Source organism: Osmia bicornis, chromosome 2, assembly GCF_907164935.1.
Source record: "Osmia bicornis bicornis chromosome 2, iOsmBic2.1, whole genome shotgun sequence".
Lineage (NCBI taxonomy): Eukaryota > Metazoa > Arthropoda > Insecta > Hymenoptera > Megachilidae > Osmia > Osmia bicornis.
Genome location: NC_060217.1, coordinates 1,840,966 through 1,866,323, shown reverse-complemented (window position 1 = coordinate 1,866,323; position 25,358 = coordinate 1,840,966). Strand labels below are relative to the sequence as shown.

Sequence of the window (25,358 nt, the reverse complement as noted above, 5' to 3'; positions counted from 1 at the left end):
TATATCGACCGGAAACTCGAGTAGCCCGAAGGCGGTCGTTTGTCGTTCGAGACATCGGCTTTATTCGACCTCTCGAACAGGTGTAATGAATTCAAGTTTACCTTAAAGTTTCACCGCTCAATATCAGCTTAAGCCCAGATTATCGAAAATGGTAGAAAGATACGGCAGCTGGTGGGAAAATGGAACGATCGCTTTTTGTGTCTTTCAATCAAACTAATATGAATATGCTTCATTTAATAAAAGTCACAGGATTTTCCGTAATTTCTTGTTTGCCTGTTCCTGATGTTCTGTGTAGGAACGGTAAGGTTTAATAAGGATTATTTCCGATTATCTATAGTTGTTTAAATAAATTTACATTGATTTCTTCTGTGTAAGCATCTATATATTTTGACTTAAATTTTAGTAACTTTTTATTCATCAGAAAGTTAAAATTTTGCTTAAAAGTTAGATTATTTAATATTAACACGAATTTAATACATACTTATAATAAATAATTTAATACATACAATCAAATAACTGAAATTAAATTCAAAGTGATATTCATATTATAGTAAGTACATAGTTACAGGATTGTTTAAATTGAAAAATAAAATTTATTTAAAAATAACAATACGAATAGTTACAATTATAGCGCACCTTACTATACATAGCCGTTTTTATTATGGCATTGTTAGTAATAATCGGTGTTTTAATGTGTATTATTACCTGCTACTGTCCATTTTCATCATTGTCACAGTCAGTTTATTAAAGAATAAAAAATTTATTCAGGTCTTCCATTAAGCTTCCATTTCATTTCCATTTTATATACCTAATATGTAGTTAAATTGAAAATAACAACCATTTTACTCATCGTCAGTATAAAATATTTCCATCAAAAGCTAATTAAACCGCTCATTTTGATAATAGGAAATTTTTCGCCAGATTTTTATTGATATTCAGCGAGAAATGATAGATAAAAACTGAACTAATAAAATAGTAGCACGTAATAGATAAGAAAGGTAAATATCGATAAGCAGTTATCACAAGTATCTTTGTTTAGCATCATTGTTGCAAAGGTAATAAGTTACTTCTGTCATACAAAATTAATGACCCACTTTCAAATCAAGCATTTTAAGCTACCGAGTATTCAAACAGAAAACAAAGAGTTTTATATCTTATCACGAAATAAATTCTAGTCTGCTTCTTTCCTGAACATTTCGATTAAAAAGTTTTCTATTCTTAGCAAATTTTTTTATCTGTTTTGCAAATACATAAAATGAAATATCATATCTTACATACATGGTGTACAATTACTGGCGTTCGATATACACTGACATTTAAGTTGAAAATAAAATACAAAAATACAGCTATGTAAGTAGGTAAAGAATAAAAGGTAAACCAACATATACAGTAATTCTTTAACTTAACAGCAATTAACATACATTTCAGGAAAAGCACTTTAATGAATTCTATAATAATTTTAAATAAGAAAGCTGAAACCAATCATTTTGACCCCTTTGGTAGTTCTAGTGTTAATGTTGAAACTTATGGAATGTAAGTCATATCTAGTCAACATCATTACAGGTAATATTTTCTTCAGGATCTCAAAATGTGTAGAAATTAATTAGTTAAATACGAATACCTACTTTATAAAGAGTATAAACCTTTGAAGAACCTTTAACTTTACGGCTTGAGAACCTCTTATCTGTAGTAGTATTCAAATTACACGAAGAAAAACTTTAAGAATATACAGTGGATATATTAAACTTGATTACATCTCTAGTCATTAATCTTTTTCATTTATTTTATTGTACGAGATTCATTCGATTTTATCCAATTTTATTCGAAAATCAAAGCTGATTACTATTACTTGAATAAAAACATTATACAAGTTCAAAAATCCTTCCTAAGTAATATCATAATCCCACAAAACAGATAACACTTTTCTATTAGCACTGGTTACAACATGTATTAGTAAGTATATGTTAAATTAGATCCCATCAGTCATTTCGCATTTCATTTCATTAACAAAATATCAAGTTGATTACTATTAATTTAAAACTTTATTTGCTTATTATTATTTTTTTTCTTTCAATTATTCAAATATATTTATCGATGACCGACATGACAATTATTATAACATGTTAATATTATGGAACCACAGTGAAATAAGATCTTTTTATGATTAGGGAATATTGAAATCCAATACAGGGAAACATTTTTATTAGAATTTACTTATATTCAATATTCACTAATACATACAGTCAATCATCAAAGTCTTCGTACACCGTTTAAAACATAGTATCTCATTTAAAATTGGACCGAATGACTTGAGGCTTTTGGAGAAGCTATAAAAATTAATTTACTAAGATATGTACTTTTGAAGGGTAATTTTTCAACTTTTTTATGTGAGTGTATAATGAAAATTTAAAATATATCTTTCGTACATTCAAATAAGTTATGTGTATGCTGAAAATTTCATCGAGATCGGTCAATGCACTTAGAAGTTCCAAGTAATTAAAATTTCCGAAAATCGCGACTTTTCACCTAAGAACGTGACTAGTTATGTTATGACATATTTTAAATCTTCATTATAGACTCATATAAAAAAGTTGAAAAATGACCCTTCACTATTTGTTTTCAGAATTTCGACAAATTGTAATTTTCTAAAACAGCAAAAGTACATATCTTAGTAAATTAATTTTAATAGCTTCTCAAAAACCCTCAAGTCATTTGGTCCAATTTTAAATGAGGTATTCTGTTTTAAACGTGTTTTTCTATATTTTTTATAGTTAACAATACCTACAGTGTTACAATAATTTACAAATCTGCAATTTGTAAATGTTAATACTCCAGAGAAAAATACATAATAGGTATTCAGTGTAACTGGGATTTTATTTAAAAATGAATACAGTTGGCTCTTCTGTGTAAATGAATAACTTGATCCCACCCCTGGCCATCAGCGTTTTTCATTTGTCAGGCGAGATTCATTCGATTTCATTGACAAATTAAGGCTGATTAGAGGTACATACTATTAATTAAATGAGAGCAAGAGTTCGTTCGGGATCGCGGCAAACCACGCGCCACCCAACAAGGGAGTCGAATACCGACTGTAATAAGCTCGACGCTCCGCTGCTCTCTTGTGTTTTCCTTTCGCTACGTTGGCCTCTCGTTACGTCTTTTCTTTCTCCTGATCGCGACGCGCCGCGCGTCGCGTCGTCGCGATGTCATCGGTGAGTAAGCCAGCGCCATCGTAATTTGTTCGAATTGCACGTACGCCAAATTTCCGCACGCGAGATGCCCACGGTCACTGGCCTGTTTTCGCTAGATTCCAAGCTTCGATTTAAAAATGGCCGTGCTTCTGACCGAACGCTTTTACCTCGCTAAGAAAATCGCGAACGCTTTTACCTCGCTAAGAAAATCGCGAACGATTCGAATCTTGCGACGAATACGCTTTAATGAACTTTCCAACCCTTTTGCAACATCTTAAATTCGTTTGATTTTTTTAATTCTATAGTACTTTTCTTTTTACATGTCATATTTACAATATATAAAAATCTTTCGTTTGGAAGTGTCTAATTTTAATCGATTTACTGTTGTCAGTAAGTACACAATTCGGAGATCTGGGTCACAGCTGACCCGACCACCACTATTCGAGGGTTAGGTAATAGTACTGTGTGCCTTGTTTTATCTAAACAAGCTAGCCATTTTCATCTATAAGATTCCACTAGTACACATTACGAGATTTTTTATTGTCATGTTTCATCGATTGGTGTTTTCAAAGAAGGGTGTTGATTTTATTTAATGACAAATTAAGTAGACATCATCCGAGGAAATATTTAAACGAAAATTCATAAATTCCAGTATCGAGCAAAGTAGGCTTCCTTAAAAAATATGGCAATATAGGGGAAGCAACAATCTCAAAATCCTAATTTTAATCAATTTTAGTATTACAATTAAGAAATATGAATAATAAAATTAATATCAATTCAAATTCTCCGGCGTGAACGTTTATGCGCAAGTGGTGGGAGGCTCTCTTCCCTACATCATCATTTTCCCCAGAAAAGCCTGATTTAATTCCGAGTATATATACATACATAAAGATTTAAGAGAGACTATACACATTACATTGCATAATTATATTGCTTTTATACATATATTTCTTTCTTTGTTTCTTCTAATAGAATAATGATATAAAAAAGAAACTAACATGTACAATTACCAAGTCGTATTAAAATTGTTATGCTACATGTTACATCAATTATTCACGTACCACCCAGCTGCCTATCGCGTACAATTAGTGGTAGACATACCACTGATTAAGAACTACTGTTCTATACTATATCTTATTATTAATAGATACTGGTACACCTTATCTATGATAAAATTAAGAGGACGGTTAATTGAGAAATGAAATCATTCTTTATTACCTATGTTGATTAACAGAGTTCAGAGAACGGATATTTATGATATTTATTATTAACGATCGACATTTTTATTTAGAATTTCATCAGTTAGGGGAATTTAAAGGAACATGCCACGGATTTAGAGGGTAAATAAATCTATCAGCTTCGTTTGACTATTTATTATTTCTGGTTAAGGTTTACAGTAATTATATATTTGTTGGGAAATTAATTTGGGAAGTATATTACTAAAAACAGTATCTCCATTCTGTAATTTACACATCCTTAAAATTGTAAATTACAGAACAAAGATAATTTTTGTTCGTTTCTTGTAACATCATTTAAAAGTTACATCATTTAAAATACCAGCATTCTTTTCGAATAACTTAATATTATAAAAATCGTTGTGAGTTTTTCCATTATCTGCAGGATCATTTAAATTATCATACTACTGGGTAAATTCCGTTTCTTTTGAATAAATAAGCGATAATATGCTTTCTGAATTGAGAAACTTTATGCATATAAATTATAAAGTCTAAGTAAAATCTTATCTAAGCACTGAAATTGTCTGAGCATTCAGAAAAAGCTAATCGAGCACTGCTTAGCTACAGTAATACAAGCAAATTAAACTTATTACTGATAAGCTAGGAATCTCTCGTAAAATATCATTTTTTGGAATGATCGAAACGATTCAAATGTTTAAACAATTTATTTGCTCAACTTTAGCAAAGAATAGCATTCAAACATTTTTTTAGTTTCAAATCTACGCATGGCTTAGATATTTCAAAAACATGTGTATTATGTTATATGAAAAATTTAAATTCAGTTAATAAGATTTTCTAATATTTTTATGACAAAATTGCTTCGAATGATTAAAGGGTTGAAATCTATATATGTTTGTTTTCTTAAAGCTATAAAATATTTAAAATGATCATATGACATTATGAATAAAATTACAATTTTCAATAAATTGAAATAATCAGTACTTGTTCATATATGATATATTTTCTTTAGATTAATGTATTTCTGTTTAATTTTGTAAATATTATATATATTATCAATTCTTATTAGAATAAATGTTATGTAAGTTATTGCATAGTTACATAACGATGTTGTATTCATTTTAATTTTTTAGTATGGATATTTTTGTAAGACACAATCAATAAATGAACAGTTGGACCATGTTTCGGATGGTGTGCCATACAGCAACGTAATATGGGTTGCTCATTCTCAGGCATTTTATGTGTATTTCATAAGTATCAATTGTATGTTATCAATTGTATAAAAATAAATCGTTCTTTATCCACCTTTATACGAATATCTCTTATCATTTTATTTAAAATTCGCGTAAAATCAATTTCAAAAGTTTTTACTTTTATATGGTTAAATTCGTTTTTAATTAATTCTCTGCTTTTTATCTTTTGAGTCGTTTAAAAAGTATATGTATAAATCATACATGCAATACAAAATGTATTCATAAAAGGTATTAATTTATTAACACTTCATTTCTTGTAAACTTAAACATTATTCTAATAGACGAAAAAATGAAAACTGTAGAAAACCTGGAAGCAAACCCGGATAATATAAACGCAAATAATACATTTTATTGAAATGAAATATATGTATATTCTCGCTCATTTTTTGCATTTATATCAATCATCAAGTAGGTTCTAAGAGTTCATCTTTGTTTCAGACACGTTATGTTTTCATACTTACACATGTCTTAAGATTGTTTAGAATGGTTTATTTTGTCACAAATAACAGAGGTATTCATAAATTTGCAAACAAATTGCAATTAAAGGTAAGTAAGAAAGGTATTACGTACTTCGATTATTAAAAAGAAAATGTATTGCAGATACAGATAACTATTCATAATTAATTAAAAAAGAATATATATATATAATTATTAGCGGACCCGACAGACGTTGTTCTGTACACACGTCTTAAATCCGAAAATTTCAAACTTTTTTGAATAAGTTGTAACAATCTGTACCGTTTTGATGAAAATTTTTATAAAAAAAGTTATTACAATACCTGACGTCATCATGTGTACAGTTACCACAATTCGACTTATCAATTATCGGGACAAACTGGAAGTAAAATAAAATATTTTTGAATATTCAATGTAAAACATTCCAACAACTTATAAATAAAAAATTAATTAAAAAAACATTTTGTAGTGGACCGAATTGTGAATCTAAACCATTCTCGAATCCACTTGAACACACACAAAAAATTTCATCAAAATCGGTCCAGCCGTTTAGGAGGAGTTCAGTCACATACACACGCACAGAAGAATTATATATATAAAGATTCAAAACTAGTCCCTGCACCTATATCATTCAGTAGTGATATAGGACTGAAATATTACTGAAATATTACAATAGTTTATTTTGTCAGAAAGCATAAAGGTGTTGACAGATTTGCTAGTAGCACATTTTTGATTGTTTTTAATTAGACGCTGAAAGTTCCACAATCAGTTACGTTCTCTAAATGCAGAATAGAGTTATACGATCAGATAGTTAGAGACTGATTGTTGCTCGCAGATGATTAGGTTCGAATTAACCTAATCGATAGTTGATTGTTTCGATAGTTGATTGTTTCGATTGAAATTAACTTCTATTTGCGTAATATCGATTCTCTTGAATTGTGTTCTCTTAATATTTTTCCCGAGTTGTAATATCGCTTCACTCGTGCCGCAATCTACATTCTCGTTAATGTTTTCTCGAAGTTGTTTCGTATCTGACTATAAAATGTCAAGTGTCTTAGCATCGTTAAAAGAAAAAAAAGCAAGCTTTGTAATTGCTGCTAGCTTTATATGCATAGCGAATTCGTTTCACACTAGATTGCATACATTGGTTCGCGCATTTTAATTCGTTTTGTAACAATAAATTGTGATATATTAAATTTGAGAAAGAATTTTGATAGAAAACTATTGTTGCAAAGTAATTTAATTTTTCCTTTTATTAACAATTACTTTTTCATTCAATTATCCTTTATAAGTAAATAATACATTAGTAGGAAAGTAATGTAAATAATATTCAATTTATAATCATTTTTATTAATCTTCGCTTGATGATTGAAAGATTATTTTGAGTTACAATTAGTTACAAAAATATACAAAATATGAAAATATTATTAACGAAAGTCGCACAATATATTTAACATTTACATATGAAATTCTATTTTTTTTCTACACAAATCAGCCTTCAGACCCGCATGAAATGACAGTTGTTTTAAATGCAAGTCAAAATGACCATAATCCAGCATATCCGTTAATTGCGTTATGAATTTATAAGCTTAGAAACGTTTTAAAATTTAACACATTTTTTTTAACTCATTGCAACATTTTTTTGTTGCAATCATACAAAAGTTGCACAAAAGATAGAGGGTAGAGATATAGGTAGGCTACGCGCAGCATTGTTCTTTTTGCAATATCGTTCGTTTGTGTGAACGGAAGTTCCTCTGACCTTCCTAGTTGCGTATTAAACGGATTTATGAAACAGTCTGAGAACTAGAGGTGTGCGAGTACTCGAATTTCGAGTCGAACAATGATCGGTCGGTCGAGCCGAGTCGATCGCTTGAATTTGTCGAACACTCGACTCGAAAGAATCGAACTACTCGAATATTCGAGCCCTTGTGAAACTTCGATTTACGAGGGCTCGAATATTCGAGTAGTTCGATTTTTTCGAGTAGTTCGTCGATTTCGAGTAGCTCGGCAAATTCAAGCGATCGACTCGGCTCGAACAATCGAAGCGAGTTCATCTCGGCTTGTAAATTACGAGTACTCGCACACCTCTACTGAGAACAGTTATTCTTTTTGCATAAAAGTTTTTCAATATGTTGTACAACGATTGCATTTTAACCCTTTGACCGCTGAGCACTCTAGGCTTGAACATGCTGTAGGTACAAAATAAGAATCAAGTCAATAACTGTTGGTTCCTGCACTATCGATGCTCATTATCGACTACTGAAAAATGGCATAATGATACACCGGATGTTGCAATCTAATTGAACGCGCTCCACCTCACGATCAGTTCACACGTACTTTTGGTCGTGACGTATGATTGGTCGAAGTGGTCACATCACTAATTAGGCTCGTGTAAAACTGGGCGATTGGGCGATGTGTGCGCAGTACGATCTTGTGATTGGTGGGTAGTACCTACACCTAACTGTTATTAATTCAATTGAGTTACAAATAAATTAATACCTAATCATAAAAAAATTTGATAATTGATTTTCAGTCATCAACCGTTGGTATCGAAAAACCTATTATTATTACCCTGCCAATGGATAAAGTGTTAAATCGCTACTTGCGAATTTATTAGTTTTAATCTACGATTCACTGATTACTCGTCTGAGTGGCAAATACCAAACCAGACTGGACAACCATCCCAACGATCTAGCCAAGAACCTGTACAATACCAATATGCCTAGAAGACTGCATAGAAGACACCCCAACGACGTCCTCCACCAGCACAGTCTTTAGTTCTATATCATGATCTTTCTCCCACATAGTTGTTCTCATTATCTTTCAGCCGCTTTTTTAATATTTAATATTTTGCACGATTTTTATAGACAATCAATTCTACCATCATTCGTTAAATATATTAAGGTTTATCAAACAGATAGATGAACGCTAAACCAGTAGCGTTTCTAAGAACGCTATGGGAAAGCATCTACGCGATATACACTTGGAACCCCGATATAACAATTTACCGAATGTCCCCCTAGGACAAATTGTAAAGATAAAAAAGAAAAGAAGAATCAGAAACGTTTACATTTTATTTTCATTTTGTTTGTTATTTTCTTGTATACAACGATAACAGCCAAGGGAACAGAAGTCTCGTATTATTATATGTATTTAAGTTTTATCATCTGGATAGAATAAAAAAGGGGAAGTATAATTTCATCGACAAGTTCAAAAGTGTCCTACACTTTTAGTGACTTTAGCATGTAATTACTTTTCGTATGATGCAGCTTCTTCTGCGATATTCATACTGGACAGCATTTTCAGAACACCGTTTCGTGTGTGATCATGAGTATGCACAATCAACGTTGAGTCATCGGCGTTGAAAATCAAAGGTAATCAACGAGATAGCCGATTACCTATACCATAATTGAGATTCTCGACCATGGCTACCAATTGTATACGAATATTACATAAGCAAAATGTAAATAGACCTCCGTGAAAATCTAGTTTATACGTAGATGATTTATTCAATTTTGTAGCTTATACATATACTTTTAATTAGAATTAATTTTACTATCAAATAGTAAAATGTATGCATTCTAATTTATTTATCGCTTAGAAACTTTTTAATACAAATTTCTGTTTATGTGAAATTTTCGATTTTTATTAAAAATGTCTAAAAAATACACTAATCAAGTAAGATATTATTTAGATTTGTTTTTCCAGAAACGATGAAAAGGTAATAAAAGTTTGAAGGGTGTACAAGGGTTAACAGCAATGAAATATTACATGAATGTTAATTGCACGGATTTATTAGGATACCTCGTTCAAAAAATGACTGCTTTTTTTGAAATATTTTAAGGTTCTAATAATTTTTTTTCCAGATGTTATAAAATTTCCATTTAGATGTCCTGTGACTTTCGAATGAAAGAGTATATTCATTGTCGCAATCGAGTAATCAGATGCTGAAAAACACTGATCCGGGTTTCAAGTTCCGTTTGATCAGATTATTCGGAACATCTGTCAAAATTTTTCTCGCGAATCTTCCCTCGGTGGACACGCGTTAAACCTTATTTGAACGGGTTTCGCTTATTACAATTCAGAAGGTGTGTCATTCGTATGGGTGGTATGTATGATGGATTGTGCGAAAAGTCAGCTTCTGGGATCGAAAGCAGCAGGTATCTTGATATGTTAAAGGATAGCCAAGCATCCTTCGTGAAAATTAATGTCATTTAATGTCAGACCGGTTTTACCTTCCTTCATCCATGCGTATCGTCACTGTATAAATATAAGACTGACTTTCTTCGAGCAAGGTGCAATGACTATTTTCCGACCGCTTTTAAATTAATCGAAGTAGATACTATATGAACAGGTGATACCCAGAAAGATCTGTACCATGAAACTGACTACATACCAAAAGGAAAAGGCACGTAGGCGATTGTGCAAAGTTAGGGAATTAATGACGGTCATTTGACACGTTAGCTGCCACGTTAACAGAAAACAAAAATTTCACTGCAATTAAAGGTAATAAAGTATGCGAAGCATCCAATGCAACTGGCAAAGCTGTAACTTTAAAACGATAGAAGATCGTTTAAAATTTCATTGGAAAAAATTAAATGGTATTAAATTGAGCACTCTTTAAAAGTAATATTAAAATTGATTTAGAAGAAGAACAATATAATTTTTAATTATTAAATATTATAAAATTAAGTATATAACGGAGAAACATGAATAATAGATAAATATCAATTCAAATTTTCCCGCATAGACGTTTACACGCAAGTGATAAAGCCATACTCCTATACAGTGGTACCCCAGTATACGACCTTAATCCGTTCCTGATGTTTGGACTTATAACAAGTAGGACATATACCAAATCAATCTTTCCCATAAGAAGTAATGTAAAAATGATTAATTCGTTCTCATGTAAAAAAAACTCCCATTGATATTATACTTACATTAATGGGGTTGTAAAATAATTTAAACACTGTTTATGTCATGAACAGTATTTAAGCGATTTCGTAGAAGTTTATAAAAAATATTCACTAGTTCTTTTGACATAATTATTTTTGTAAAATATAAATGTAACCTAATGACAGATTCTAAATTAACAAACCAAATGGAATAAATTGTATTGCCTCCTGTTTGGTAGTTATAGTTTGTTATATGATATCCTTACTTGTATGATCAGTCAGTTAACACGTTGACTGCCAGACGGATTTCCCATGGTTTGTCCGAGGCGCCAACATGAACTTATCATTATGCGATGCATATTATGATGAAATATTGTTTCCAGCAAATAATATGAGTTATAAAATGATGTTTGAAGCATTTTTCGTGGTGGGGGTCTCCGGTGACCCCCACGGCGCTGTAGGCAATTATTACGATTATTTTTGTATGTTATATATTGCATTAATTTCTTCAAACCATTATAGTAGCAATGGTATTATTAAAAAATTGATCAGTATCCATATTTACCATAATTACGTACTTTTGTATTGACCGCGCCGCCGGTCACTACTACATACTACAATAATAATACATCAACTCCGAATACAATTGACTATTAATTTAATTTTTTCTCTGAGATAATTTTTTCTCTAAAAATGACTCAAAATTCACACAAAAAATTTATGTCATATACCGAGCCAAATTTCTCACGTTCAAATAGAACCTATTCCGAATTGGACGTATTCCAAAGCAGACGTATACCGAGGTATCACTGTATATCGATTGACGTTTAAAAAAATATACAATTCTATTTGTCGGGTCGCACTAACAATACCCATTATATGTAAATGTAATTTTCGTAAACCCGAGTTTCGACGAATTATTAACTTTATTTTCTTAAGCCTTAAAACAACACACCATCAGAAAAACGTTCGACAGATTTTTAAATTAGTTTAGTAGTCATAAACCACTCGACCAAAATTAACGGTACCATTTCGGTACCGCCGTCACCCTACATACCTGGAACTTGGAAAAACCAGCTACGTAGGTTTCGTACCTTCGCCCTTTCCACGGGACATTTTTCGCACACCCGCCGACCTCCACCATGTACCCTTACAGCCAATTAAAATCCACGATATTTTTCCTTCTACTTTCCTACATTTTTACCCCCAGTTCTTTAACTCCTCCCTATTCTTGTATAAAACAAGAAATTCCGTCTCAGCAGAGACACATCGAAAACAATATTTCCTGTCGAACGGATAAGCTCCGAAAATTAAATACTGAACCGAACCGTTTAACCTAAGTGCAATAACATTGAAATTATAATCAACTATTTATTTGGACATCAATACCAATCCTCAAGTTGTCCCGAACTCTCGTTAAACCAAACGTGAGGAATAAACACTATTTGAAAAGATAAACCTTATCATTTTAGAGGTATGGTCGAATTGTGTGAGACATTCTGTACATAGAAAGTATGAGGTAAATTTTCAAGTAGATTCAATCAGTGTATCAATTTATCGAAGGACACTTTCTCGGTTACACGCGAACGTATGGGTTTAGCAGTTTAGCACGATCCACCTACGTAATAGTGGAACACGATAGTTATCAAACTCACGTACGCCTCATCCACGCAGAGCCTTAAGTGCATCTTGTAAACATGTAAATGAGTAAATACTGAATATGCGTTTGCTCTAGGTAAGTACTTACGTGTGCACGAATAACAGATCAGCCAACGTTACTGGCCCTTTTGTCGTCTTGTTCCGGCATGACAAAATACATCGTAACTCATTCTTATCATAGGAATTACATACACGTATAGGTAACTACAAAGGCCAGATTAGTAAGTCGAGCATCAGGCAATGATTGTAACCAGTGTATAGGTAATTCTGATTTTTTCTCGTGCAAATGTTCCTTCACTCGCTCGTTTGAATAATCAATTTAAAGGGAAATGTTCTTTATAATACTGTTCACGCTCGCGGAACAATATTAAATGCATGTAAATGGTTATTCGTAAATAAACAATTTATTGTCAACAGTTTGAATAGCAGGCCACTTTCGTATAATTTAACTGATGGTATCTAAATGAAATGTATATTACACATAATGTATTGTCGGAAATATTAGATGTTTCGACTTGAATATCTTCCCGTCGTATCAAATTTCAGCAAACGCGCCAATTGTGTCTACAAAAGAGTATGTAACTAACTTAATTGCGTGGTGAATATAATCTCACAATCAAAAATCATTTATACATATTTACCTGTAGGCATTTAGTGGAGGGGAGAGGGTTTCGTCCATAGACATATGAAATATAGACGGAGCCTTTCTGCGAGGGGTAACTGATAATCGCGGTAAGGGGAGAACTCATCTGACTTCGACTATTTTCGTAAGCGCAGACTCGGGTATGTTCGGCTTTTCGCATCTGTACGATGAGTTGCATTGAACTTGTCGCAGTGAAGTTGGCCACGCATTCACTCATCGACGCGGCGTGAATGCGTAGTGAATTTGTAGCCAACTTCACTGCGACAAGTTCAATGCAACTCATCGTACGGATGCGAAAAGTCGAACATACCCGAGTCTGCGCTTACGAAAATAGTCGAAGTCAGATGAGTTCCCCCCTTACCGCGATTATCAGTTACCCCTCGTAGAAAGGCTCCGTCTATATTTCATATGTCTATGATACATGCATGTGAAATGTGAGCCGAATATTACCGAGTCTTGCCGGAATAAGTCGATGTCAGACGAGTCCCCTCCTCGCCCCGATTATCAGAGCGCCCCTTACCTAAAGTAGCAGTTTATGCTCCGTCTATATTTTTGTATGTCTATGGTTTCGTCTCCTCGGACGCCTTGAGTTCGGGCCGAGGACCGCTAGGTGGCGGCGAGAGATCGGTGCAGCGTTCTCGCAAGCGGTTGCCCGGCATGCCGTTCGATTATGATTATACATAAGTTCCGAATAGCGGTACGATAGGTATCTGAGGCAGGGATCGTCTGTTATCAGCCCCACTGAAAATTCTGACAGACGATCCCGAGACGATACTCCTTTTTCTCCCCTCTCCTTCATCTTTATATATATAATTCTTCTGTGCGTGTATATGTGACTGAACTCCTCCTAAACGGTTGGACCTATTTTGATGAAATTTTGTGTGGGTGTTCAAGTGGATTCGAGAATGGTTTAGATTCACAATTCGGTCCACTACAAAATGTTTTTTTAATTAATTTTTTATTGTTAAGTTGTTGTTGATCTTGAAATGTTTTACATTGGATCCGGCGGACAGCGCTGCGATCGCGGTGACAAAAACATAACAAATCGCAATATGACATAGCCTATGTCCATCTTGAAAGAATAAGCAGTCCAATAGTGCAAATTTCATTAAAATCTGTTTAGCCATTTAAACGTGAAGAGGGACAAACGATCAGACATTTTCACTTTTATATATTAGTAGGGATAGGGACAGGGAAATAGGGATAGGAATAAGGAAGTAGGGATAATAATAGTTGATTAAAATTCCCGGGCAGAGCCGGGTAACGCAGCTAGTACCTATATAAAATAATATTCACAATGACTGGTAACAAGACACATTAGAAATTGTATTTTTTTTATATTATAGTTTTCAAAATGATTCCGTCAGTATTAGACAAATATGGTCCAACAATTTGGTCTATTTAATTGTATCTAAATAAGGTTCAGAGAATTGCATATTTTCTTCCTAAAGAAGTGATATCAAGTTTGAAGATCTGCATAACTTATACTTAAATTTTAATATGGTGTTAATGAATGTAAAAATAGCAGCACACATAGAGTGAATCTTAAAATAATAGCAAGTTTATAAATTGGAAGCGAAATAAGACTATTCACTCATCAACTCGCATTAGTCGCTTCTAGGTAAATTCGACTTACAATTAGCTGGAGATGAAAATGTTTCCATGAAATTCCTATATCCCTTGAACTGATTAAACTGTCGTAAGGGATTTATACAATTTTTCTAATTGTAAGTTATGCTTAAAACCGGTACGATAAGTTTATGTAGTAGAACCTTCTTCTTCTAGATCATAAATTTTGTAGAAATACCTGGTTTCATGGAAATTACTGTAAGATCACAGTGCAAAAAAGTTAATAGCTTCTGGATATAAACATTTCGTAACAATTTGCAATAAAATTGCAGTTAAAAAAGTATCGATACCCATTTTCCTAATAGCAGAGGAATATAATTTTTTTTAATTTTTTTATTTTAAAAAGTCAATCGGCTAACAAATCCACGATTACGAAGGGTCAATCAATTAGGTTTTTGTTTGTTTTTCTTAACCAATTTATTGTGACAAGTCTCTGTAATAAAGCATAGCCAAATTATTGCTTTCGTCTTTTAAATACAGGTTTCAGCTCTTGGAATTATCGATGACCATACAATGATTTGTATTAACATAAACGTCTCCTGTTCGATGTTTTGTTTCCATGACAGCCACTTTTTTCTTTTACTCTGAACAGGAATAAACTGTTGTATCGTAATGATACGTCGATTAATGGTGGTTTAAAGTACACCAATGAGATAAACACGTTTGCACAGTTTCTAAATCCTTCTTATTTCCGATGATATTTACAATTACTTGTGCAGCTACTGCATTTCTGTTTTATACCTAATAATTTGAGTAGGGAAGACCGTGGACAAAAGTAACAATTTCACTTTGAACTACCATTACGCAAAAACTATTACACTTACAAGAAAAATGTTTATACCAGAACTTTACATGGTTATCTGACATTATTAAGGTTAAGCAGTTTCGCTTTATGCCAAGTAATATCCAAGTTATTAATAAAAAATGGAGACCGAAGAAAGTACTACTAAAGCTACCGTCCTGAACGGGTGATCGGTTATAACACTGTATGGAATCGTAACTAATACAAATCAATTTTTACAAAACTAAAATATTTATTTGATTTCAATTATAATAATAAATGGAAAAAGGTAAACTTTGTAGTCAATTATTCGGTATTGCAATTGTAGAAAATATAAGGTACGTTTCGGTTTCACGTGCCCAATCTTTATATTCACTAGATTGCATCCATTTGTCACTTATTGTTAGTTTGCTCGTATTCCAAGATTTCATATAAACAAAAAAAAAATATTAATCTTCTTGGTCGCTAGAAACGCTACAACCGATTCCAACTACCGATGTTACAGTAATCCTCGATCATGCTTTTGGACTTACATTTCACCTATCATCAAAAAATTAAAATTGTTCTAGCAACTCGAAAAGCTGTTAGAAAAATATCCTAGAAATGCCATTGGAATTTTTACACCTACAAATACCATTTCACGTGTAATTACGGGTATCTGAAGGAAGATATCTCTTTGACAATCACTAACGAGACGCTTGAAAGTACCAGTATTGCATTCAGAAGAGTAAAATCAAAGATTATAAGAAAGGATAAGCACTTGCGTAAGGAATAAATATGTTAGAATTTTAAAACACAAAGAAGTTACTTCAGGATGTCAAAAGGTTATTTAGTACACTACCTAATATATTAATTGTTTATCTGTGTTGTTGGAACATATTTGTGTGTACTTTCATTGTAATTTCGGATTATATATCAAAAATTTGTGATAAAAGCTATAATAGATTTTGAGTTACATATCTACAATGTTACTTTTGTCCCTGCTCTTCCCTATCGTGCTAGAATCATAGAAAACTGTTCCAAATGATAATGTTATTTTCAATAAGTGTACATATATATTTTTTCATATGTAGCTTTTATGGTTGGATAAATTTTCAAGTATTTTACATAATTATTTGTAATTACTTAATTAAATAGATGATACGAGCATTTAAATTTAGGCGACATGGATTCAATGTAAAACAAAAATTGTAGAATTTAATATTTTACCATAGTTTTTCTAACGATTTTATTAGTATAAAAATATACCGCTTTCCTTTAATTGCAGATAATACATTTTTATAGCACCTAACGCTAAATTAATAGAATAATAAATATTTGTGGATATATTTAGAACAGTCTATAAAATTAGTCTTAAGTCCTCTTGTCAAGATTGAGGGGTACGTTATAGAAAAAATTCAAAACAATATATTTTAACATTTAAAAATTGTATTCACTGCAAAGAATTAGTAAATAATCATTTAATTTAATATTAGGGGTTTTAACGATAATGACGAAACCAAGAAAATGTCCATATCCCCTGATTTCCGAATGAAAGTGACCTTATTCTAAACTTCCAGGAACAATTTCATTCATGAATGGAATTTTTAATCGAACGAAACGGTCGATGTATTTACACCTGTAAACGAAAGAGATCGCGAGCTGTGTTTTCCTTTTAAGAAGGCCAATAAATCGGCCGTATCAAGCGTCCGAATCTACACGGTGGTGCTGAAATACGGACAGACAAGGTATACGAAAAAATTCTACGAAAAAGGAATCTACGACTATCGAATTTCGCTCCCAGATCTGTTGGCACCCACCACTTCCGGCGCGATCGGAGCCTGCACAAATCCTATAGTTTTTACTTCTTTTTCATCAACGGTATACACGTCTTACTGTCTGGCGATGTTCGCCATCGATCTTTAGACAACGTTTCAGATTTCAGTGTCGGGTTTTACGGCTTGCGAGGACGTTTAGAGCCACGCAGGATCGACGATCCTTCGTGGAAGATCAAAGAATTCAGTCGCGTCTTGAATGCGATCTGTCCTACGTAAATTCGTCTCCTGTCGACGGATGGTCGCCATCTGGCTCGAATGATTATTGATTTCCATGTATCGCTCAATGTTCGGACATATACAAGTTTTATGTAACCTGAAGATACCGAGGGAGGAAAATGTCCTTTAAGGAGGCAGGATGTGTGCAATGAAATGAATAATTTATTCACGAAACTGTTAATAGCTATAACTTTGTTCTAGATAATGTCATACGACTTTTATTATCAAAATTGTTCTTGTCTAACCTTTTTTAACGATTAGGTCATTTGTATGAATAAATTAACGTTTCGATCTACTTTGTAGTCTTCTTTAGGTTTTCATTATTGGAATATATGTCCAAAATAATACACGATTTTTTCTAAATGTTATACTAAATTGAAAATGGCTTTACTGTGAAATTTCTTGATTAAAATCTATAAAGCAACAGTACACAAATTTATTTTTGTTTTTATGTACGCTGTCATAATTTATCTTTCAACTGCCGACGCGCCGTTTGTTGCAACTGATAATCAATCATTTTGTACGATGAACATTAGTGGAAGACTCTTATAATTATTTTGTATAGATTTTGATATGGGATAAGTACTATTTGGGGATGATTTTGTTATTAAATTGTGTTAAACTTTTTATAACAGGTAATCAAATATAAAGGATAACACATATTATATACATGCTGTTTATTTTGATTTTTGTTAAAAAATAAATTTAATCAATTATTTATTAGCTCATTTTATTGAGATTCAATTGTATAAAATACAATTGATTTTTAGAGAGATTTTAAATGGTGAATTATAAAATTAAAGTAGCAGGTACTTGTGTACGTATTAAAAGAAGTCCTAATGGAAGAGAAACTTGAATTGCTTGATTGATAGAAGACTTCAAGAAATTAGGATAAATTATTTAAATGCAAATAATGATTGATGGATTAGAATAATTTAGTTAAATGCAAGTGATCATCGACGAATTAGAGTAAATTGTTTAAACGCAAATAATGATTGACGAATTAGGTTGAATTATTTAAATGCAAATAGTGATTTACAAATTAGAATGAATTGTTTCAATGTTAATAGTCGTTAGTTTCATTTTTTCATCTAAAATACATACCTAAATAAATAGTTTTAATTAAGAAATAATTTCTACAAACTCAACTAATTTTGAAAAATGATTGAAATTTATTAGAGGCTTGTTAATATTAAGAAATGGTATCTGAAATAATTTTCATTTTATATTTAAAAATTACGCACTGTATTTGGAAAATTATTATAGTATATCTGTAAAAGAGTTTCAAAGTTACATTCCACAAATGTCTATACAGGGTATTCCAGTATTAATGGTACAATCTTGATAGGGGTTCTATATAAGGATTCTATACATTATAAGAAAATAGGTCGAAGCTAAGCAACAAATATTTTTCATTTGAGGCTTTGTTTTCAAGAAACGTCGGCTTTGAATTTTCTCCGAGTACGTACCTATACACTTTTGAGAAGCAGAGTTGTATACGTAGTACGCTGGCCAACATTTTCAACAATTTCTGCATTAATAAAGTAAATCTTAAAAGTTACATGGTTTATTATTATGTACTTATAAAGCTATGACATATGATTTGTATCGAAATTCGTTCAATTACGAGATACATAGTCAAGTGCTCGGAGAAGATTCAAAATTAATTCTTTCAAAAACAAAGCTTCACATGAAAAAATTGTATTCCATATTTTCGACTTATTTTCTCATCTAGAATCATCCCTTCTACGGTTGTACCATCAATACTGGGACACCCTGTATATTTCTTGCAATATATACAGTATCCTTATCTTAAATGTTCTAAGAGTTTAACCGATGCATTCATTTAAATAATATAAAATATGGCGAAAAGTAGAAATTTTTAAAACTCAATCGCAGTAAGATAATCAATTTTGAAATCTGAATCTACATTATATCATAAAATCAAATTTAAATAACGTTCGAAGTAACATATGTATGTGTATATCCTGTGCGCGATCTTCTTAAGCTATAAATAATACAATTTATTTCCATTCCATCTACCTTTTAGATTCATTCAGTAAAGCTTTTGCCGTTCTTCTTTGGACATGAAATCTTAGATTTACGCGAAAAAGTCTACAAGGATTCATTCAGAAGGAATTTCATTGTGTTTACCTGAAGCGATGCTTGAGCAGATTTATTGTCGATGTGAACAGTTTCGTTGGAAAATTTCTATGGATAATCGCGTACAATTTCTGAAGCTCAGAAACTATAATTCTAGCTTAGAATTAAGTCACAGTTTAGAGGTGCGGGGCTTAGAGTTACGGTTTCAGTTAAAAACGCGAATTTCGTACCGCTTTGTTTCTTGTTATACAAATCATGCGTGATCGTCGTGAATAGAAAAGATGTTTGTTGTTAATACTAGCATCTACTTTATTGTCAACCGAAAGATTGATTTGATAGCGTTTCAACTATGATTATGAAATCAGAAAAAGGCGAAGCTGAAGCAAACTCTTAGAACGATATCATTCATTTGATAGTATCCTTTGCACATAACGATAGCTAACTATTTTTTGACAATTTTCTATACTTTAAAGATGTCAAGAATTTCGTATTTTTATTAATAATACTTATTCTTATTTTGGGAAAAAAAGTAGTTTCAGTTTTATGAATACATCGTATTATTTACAAACATTTCATTGTTGATTTAAATGTAACTTGTCTGTTATTTTTATTTGATTGATGAAACCTGAAGAATTTCTGAAAATAATAATCGCTTTTATGTATACGTATAATTTTTAACAGTTAAATATTTTATTAGGAGTAATTAAACCAAACGATTTTATTGATGAAAAAATGTTTAATTCATTTGTTTTGGAAGAAAATTAGTACAGTAAACTGAATTTAATTTTTTTCTTTTTCTTTTATTAAGTATTTCGAATACTTTTCCTAAAAGAAGTAAGCAAAAATAGACATAATTCTATGTGTTAAAATTTAGATTATTTCAGTTTACCAATTTAATCCTTACCGTTCTAGCAATAAAAAAAAAAAAATAATTTTCTTTTCTTGCACTCTCTAACAAGTATATAAAATTACAATTACAATTACTTTTGCAAAATATAAAATTCTTCCGCTCAATATTGAACTATTTCTTGAAAATCTTTTATAAAAAATATGATCATACACAAATACAAAAGAAATCATTTGTCGAGCATCATTTTTTTTTTCCTTGTAATATTTAATTAAGCGGCATGCAGAGGATCGCAGAGAATTCCTTTGTGCTGGTACAAGAGTATTTTATCGCCACCATAATTCACCATTAGACCACGAACAACGCACGTGGTGAAATACGATGATGCAAAAGAAAGATATTAACGTTGAAGGGGAAGAGGAAAGGATTCTAACGAGACGCGAGTCGACGGACTGCTGACTGATCGAAATTATTCTTTCTGGACGGCGCGGCGCCCCGAAAGCGAAAGTGGTTCGAACACTGGAGCAGAAGCTAAAGTGGACGAGCGAGTTGGTGGGTACATAACTTAGGTGGAGGCGGTATGTAAAACGAAACTACGCTGTCCATAGCACGATATATGTATGTGCAACGGATCGCACCACACCTCAATGGAATAAATTTACATGTACCTCGGCTCAATGAGTCCCGCCAAGTTTAGGCTCCATAGGTAGACAGGGGTTCGATGGAAATTGCCAGTTACAGCATGTCCTTATTTAACACCTACCAACTCATCCTTATTTCAGAACAGTGAATATGATTTTTTGTTCTTTCTATGGAGGAATTTAATGTCGCATCAAACGCATAGGTTATTGGCGATTGCTCTAAGAATTGATTATAATCTGATTAAATGCCATTATGATAAAAAATCATTCTCTTTAAAAAATTGCATTAGGGTATTGTATGTTTATTACATACTTTTGTTAGTTATAGTGTGATCTTTTAGAGGTAATTTGAAAAAATAAGTGTCTACTTTGAAAGAGTTGCCCGTAGAATCTAGAATATGTAAAAGAGTAAAATTTTTCCATTCTTCAATCCAAGATTTTTAATCAAAAATTTGATATTTGTTTGTTGTATTTGCTTCACATCGTATATGAAGCAAGTGGAATCAAATTTTTCTCGAGGATAATGTGAAAACACATAAAATAGGATAAAATCTGTAACGTGGATGATATAAATTTAGTTGGCTATGAATTATAAATCTAGCTCACATATAGGTATATAAATAATTCATGATTTTATAATGCATGTGAAATAGGATAAACTGTAACGCAAAAGTAATAAATTATTATAATAGTGAGTTTAATCCTTGTTTGTCATATTAATTTGTAACATATAGTTGGATTTAGATCATGAACCTTGGTGCAAAAATAGTAAACTAATATAATTGATTTGAAATTTCTTTATTTATTATACAAAGTATATACATTGAAAATAAATCTTTAAAAGATAACTTAGCTGGTTTTAAAAACTGACTGTTTGGGGTTTGCAATTTGAAACCACTATTCGCACGAACGTCTTGTCTAAATCCCAGGGATTACATCAAGTCTCTGACACCATTACGAACTAAATGGCATACATCTGATTAGGAATGTTAAGAAGCTTAACCCATAAAATAATCTATCAAACACGATACTGTCATTAGACGCTACTTATATTTAAGTTGCACAATCTGACACACCACAGTAAGCATTGTGTCATCCTGATATTCGTCACGTCAATATTCAACAGTTCCATTTACTGATTAGACGTGCTTTGTGAATATCCAAATTCATACAGGTAATTTTTAGTTTTCAGTTACATAAAACAGAATCGTTTCTATAAAAATAAATTATCCCTTTCATTTTCAAATTGCTTAACAAAAAGAGAAAAAAATTATTTCTTTCTATATTTATTCTTATTATATGATATGTATTTAAATGATTCCTATTTTGCTCATATGATTCTATTTGTAATTATCAGCTTAAATTTTCAACATGATACTCAGAAATTGTTTATAAATATGTAAAAGTACTTAGGTATTTTTTTCATTTCACAAGTAAAAACTATGTACGGGAAGAGTTAACATTCCTTTCGTTGTCATTACGTAAAAAAAGATGAAATAGATTTATACATGAAATTATAAATGTATAGTCATTTTGAATGCAATTATATCATAAATATTATATTATTTTATATTTTCTAAACTTACCAATACAAAAATGAATTTATTGTTAATGAACCCTCATGGTACGTTTACGATATGAACGTATGAATTGTCGCACGAAATAAAAAAATAAAAAACGATAATGCCTGATTTTATCGATCAACTTTCAAATATGCATGTTGTATGTACTTATGTACTGTTTTCCGATCACAAAAAGTTTCGTGGAACAGCACAGGAGTAAGATGGGGTACTACGCACACATTGACTGACTCCCTAGTTTCACACGAGCCTAATTAGTACTTACAATTAGTTAAATGTGAACGCTTCATACGTCAGGACTGGAAGCAGGTGTGAGCTGAAATGGGGCGCGATCATTCGGATCGCGTTATTCTCATGGGACTTCTTGTGATCAGCGGACAGTTTTCCTTATACCATCTATGCAAAACTTAAAGAAACAATAGATGGTATTAATATTTTATTTTACAGTGGAAACGAACGTATTCCACTCTCTCTGATAAAGGAATTTGTTCACAAGGTTGAACTTCTTAGTTTTTTCAATCTGATTAAATAAAATTTACATCAAAATTCAAAATAGCAGAGCACGGTGAAATGTGTTACATATACTGCACAAATAAAGATAAAGTTTCCTTCAAAAATATGTACATAAAATGCATAGTGTGACAGCTGGCAGAGAACAAATGCGTGGAAAACAGTAGGGGACAAGGGTGGTTCCCGATGGTATTAAAAATTATGTGTTTTGCCAAGGGATGGTTCGCTCTCGGTGTGAAACGATAGGATCATAAACTATATCCTTTGCCTTTTCTTTTTTCATGGAAATTAGTATTAATACAGAAGATCATAATCTTCCTTGTCACCTTTTTTACGTCTTATCTATTGAAATCAATGTTTTGGACATCTTGGTTCCTTTTCTCCGTAGTTCAATTTTAAAAGGTGCAGCTAATACAGTTTTAAATATTATTGAAATATTAGGTATCCTATTAATATTCATGAACAATATATTACAAAAAACTATCAATGAAGTTGACAATTTGTAATGAAATAATAGGTGCTTTAAAGTAGGTATTAGAGTAGGATGTTTTTTTTTTAAACAATGGATATAAAAAGGATTATCATTTTAACCCATACCTAAGAGTTGAGACTAAAATATTTAAAACATGATATTCCAATATAATCAAAGAAATTTATTATTTTAGTTTTAAAAATGAAGAATTTTTAAATACATATTTTAGCCTATTTTACCTTTTATTGGTATGCTTATATAAAATATATACCTCTTTTTTGTTATTATCTTCGTATCCCAAAGCCTCTGCTGCACTTCACACGCGTTTGAAAACACTTTGTATATTTAACATTATGATGTTTATTTGTGTTTTTAGTATATGAATTTTAATGTAATGATCCTTTAGAGTAAAAAAAATGAATTAAATTTGAATTGAATACTGAAGAGACTACTCTACATGGTAAGCCGGAAGAACTTTACTGTACAGTTTTAGCATTTGTAGTAGAAAGGTTAAAAAAAAAAAATAATGATTGAAAGTTTTACAAGGTCTTAAACAACGTAAAGCTTACAAAAAATTAATCTGAATTGTATAATACTCTTTGAAATGTGTTTGTTTTGAATATTGTTTGTAACGTAAAATTAATTCTTATCTCAGACACGTCTAAAGGCACTTCCAGCTTGATAAATAGCATCTGCTACCTTGGCGACTTGTTGTAAGTACATGATATTCATGTAAATGGACATTTTGAAGCACGTAATGCACATTTCCTTTTTTTTTTGCAAGTACTTCTGTTCCTCTAGAATGTTGCACTATTACAAATCAAGACACTCAAAAATACCCAAACTACTCGTGATCCAAACAACACTACAAATTACTGTAATGAAATTCATCGTAAACTGTTAACCAGAATTCTCAAGTGTAAAGATGGATAGTAGAAAATGACGTTCGGCAAGTAAAATTTGAATAGGAAATAATTTTACGTATCATTGAACAATCATAAATGCATGATCATTCATCAGAACTCTGACAGAAAAGTTATAAGAGAATAAAAACAGATCAGTAAACACTACGTATGTGATTCGACAAATTAAAAATTGTTTATATTAGTTAAGTATAATTTAATTATGAATTCACCCTTTGCTGCATGGTTTTTTTAATGTAGAACCTCGCAAGTACAATAATAATAAGGGAATAAAAAAATAAAAAAACTTTTGTAGTTTCTAAAATTTATTTTAAAAGTAAATATATACATGTATTGTAGATTCACAATATATCGTCCAAATAAAACAAAATATTGCAATTTTAAAAGATTAGAAATATTAATAATGCAAAAATTTCGTAGTATATTGTATTACTCTATGTAGTATATTTGCAATACAATGCAATCAAGAATAATGCTTAATTTTTTACTTCTAAGGAATTATTATACGTTTTTTGATTTCTTCTTATGAGTCAACATTGTGTCAACCAT

General features: G+C 31.5%; 1 long non-coding RNA gene across 1 annotated transcript in view; it reads left to right on the top strand.

Moving 5' to 3' along the window:
• The window catches only part of LOC123989282, a 104,898-nt gene that overhangs the window by 46,483 nt on the left and 33,057 nt on the right, over window positions 1-25,358 (top strand). The gene's annotated exons all lie outside the window — the stretch shown is intronic.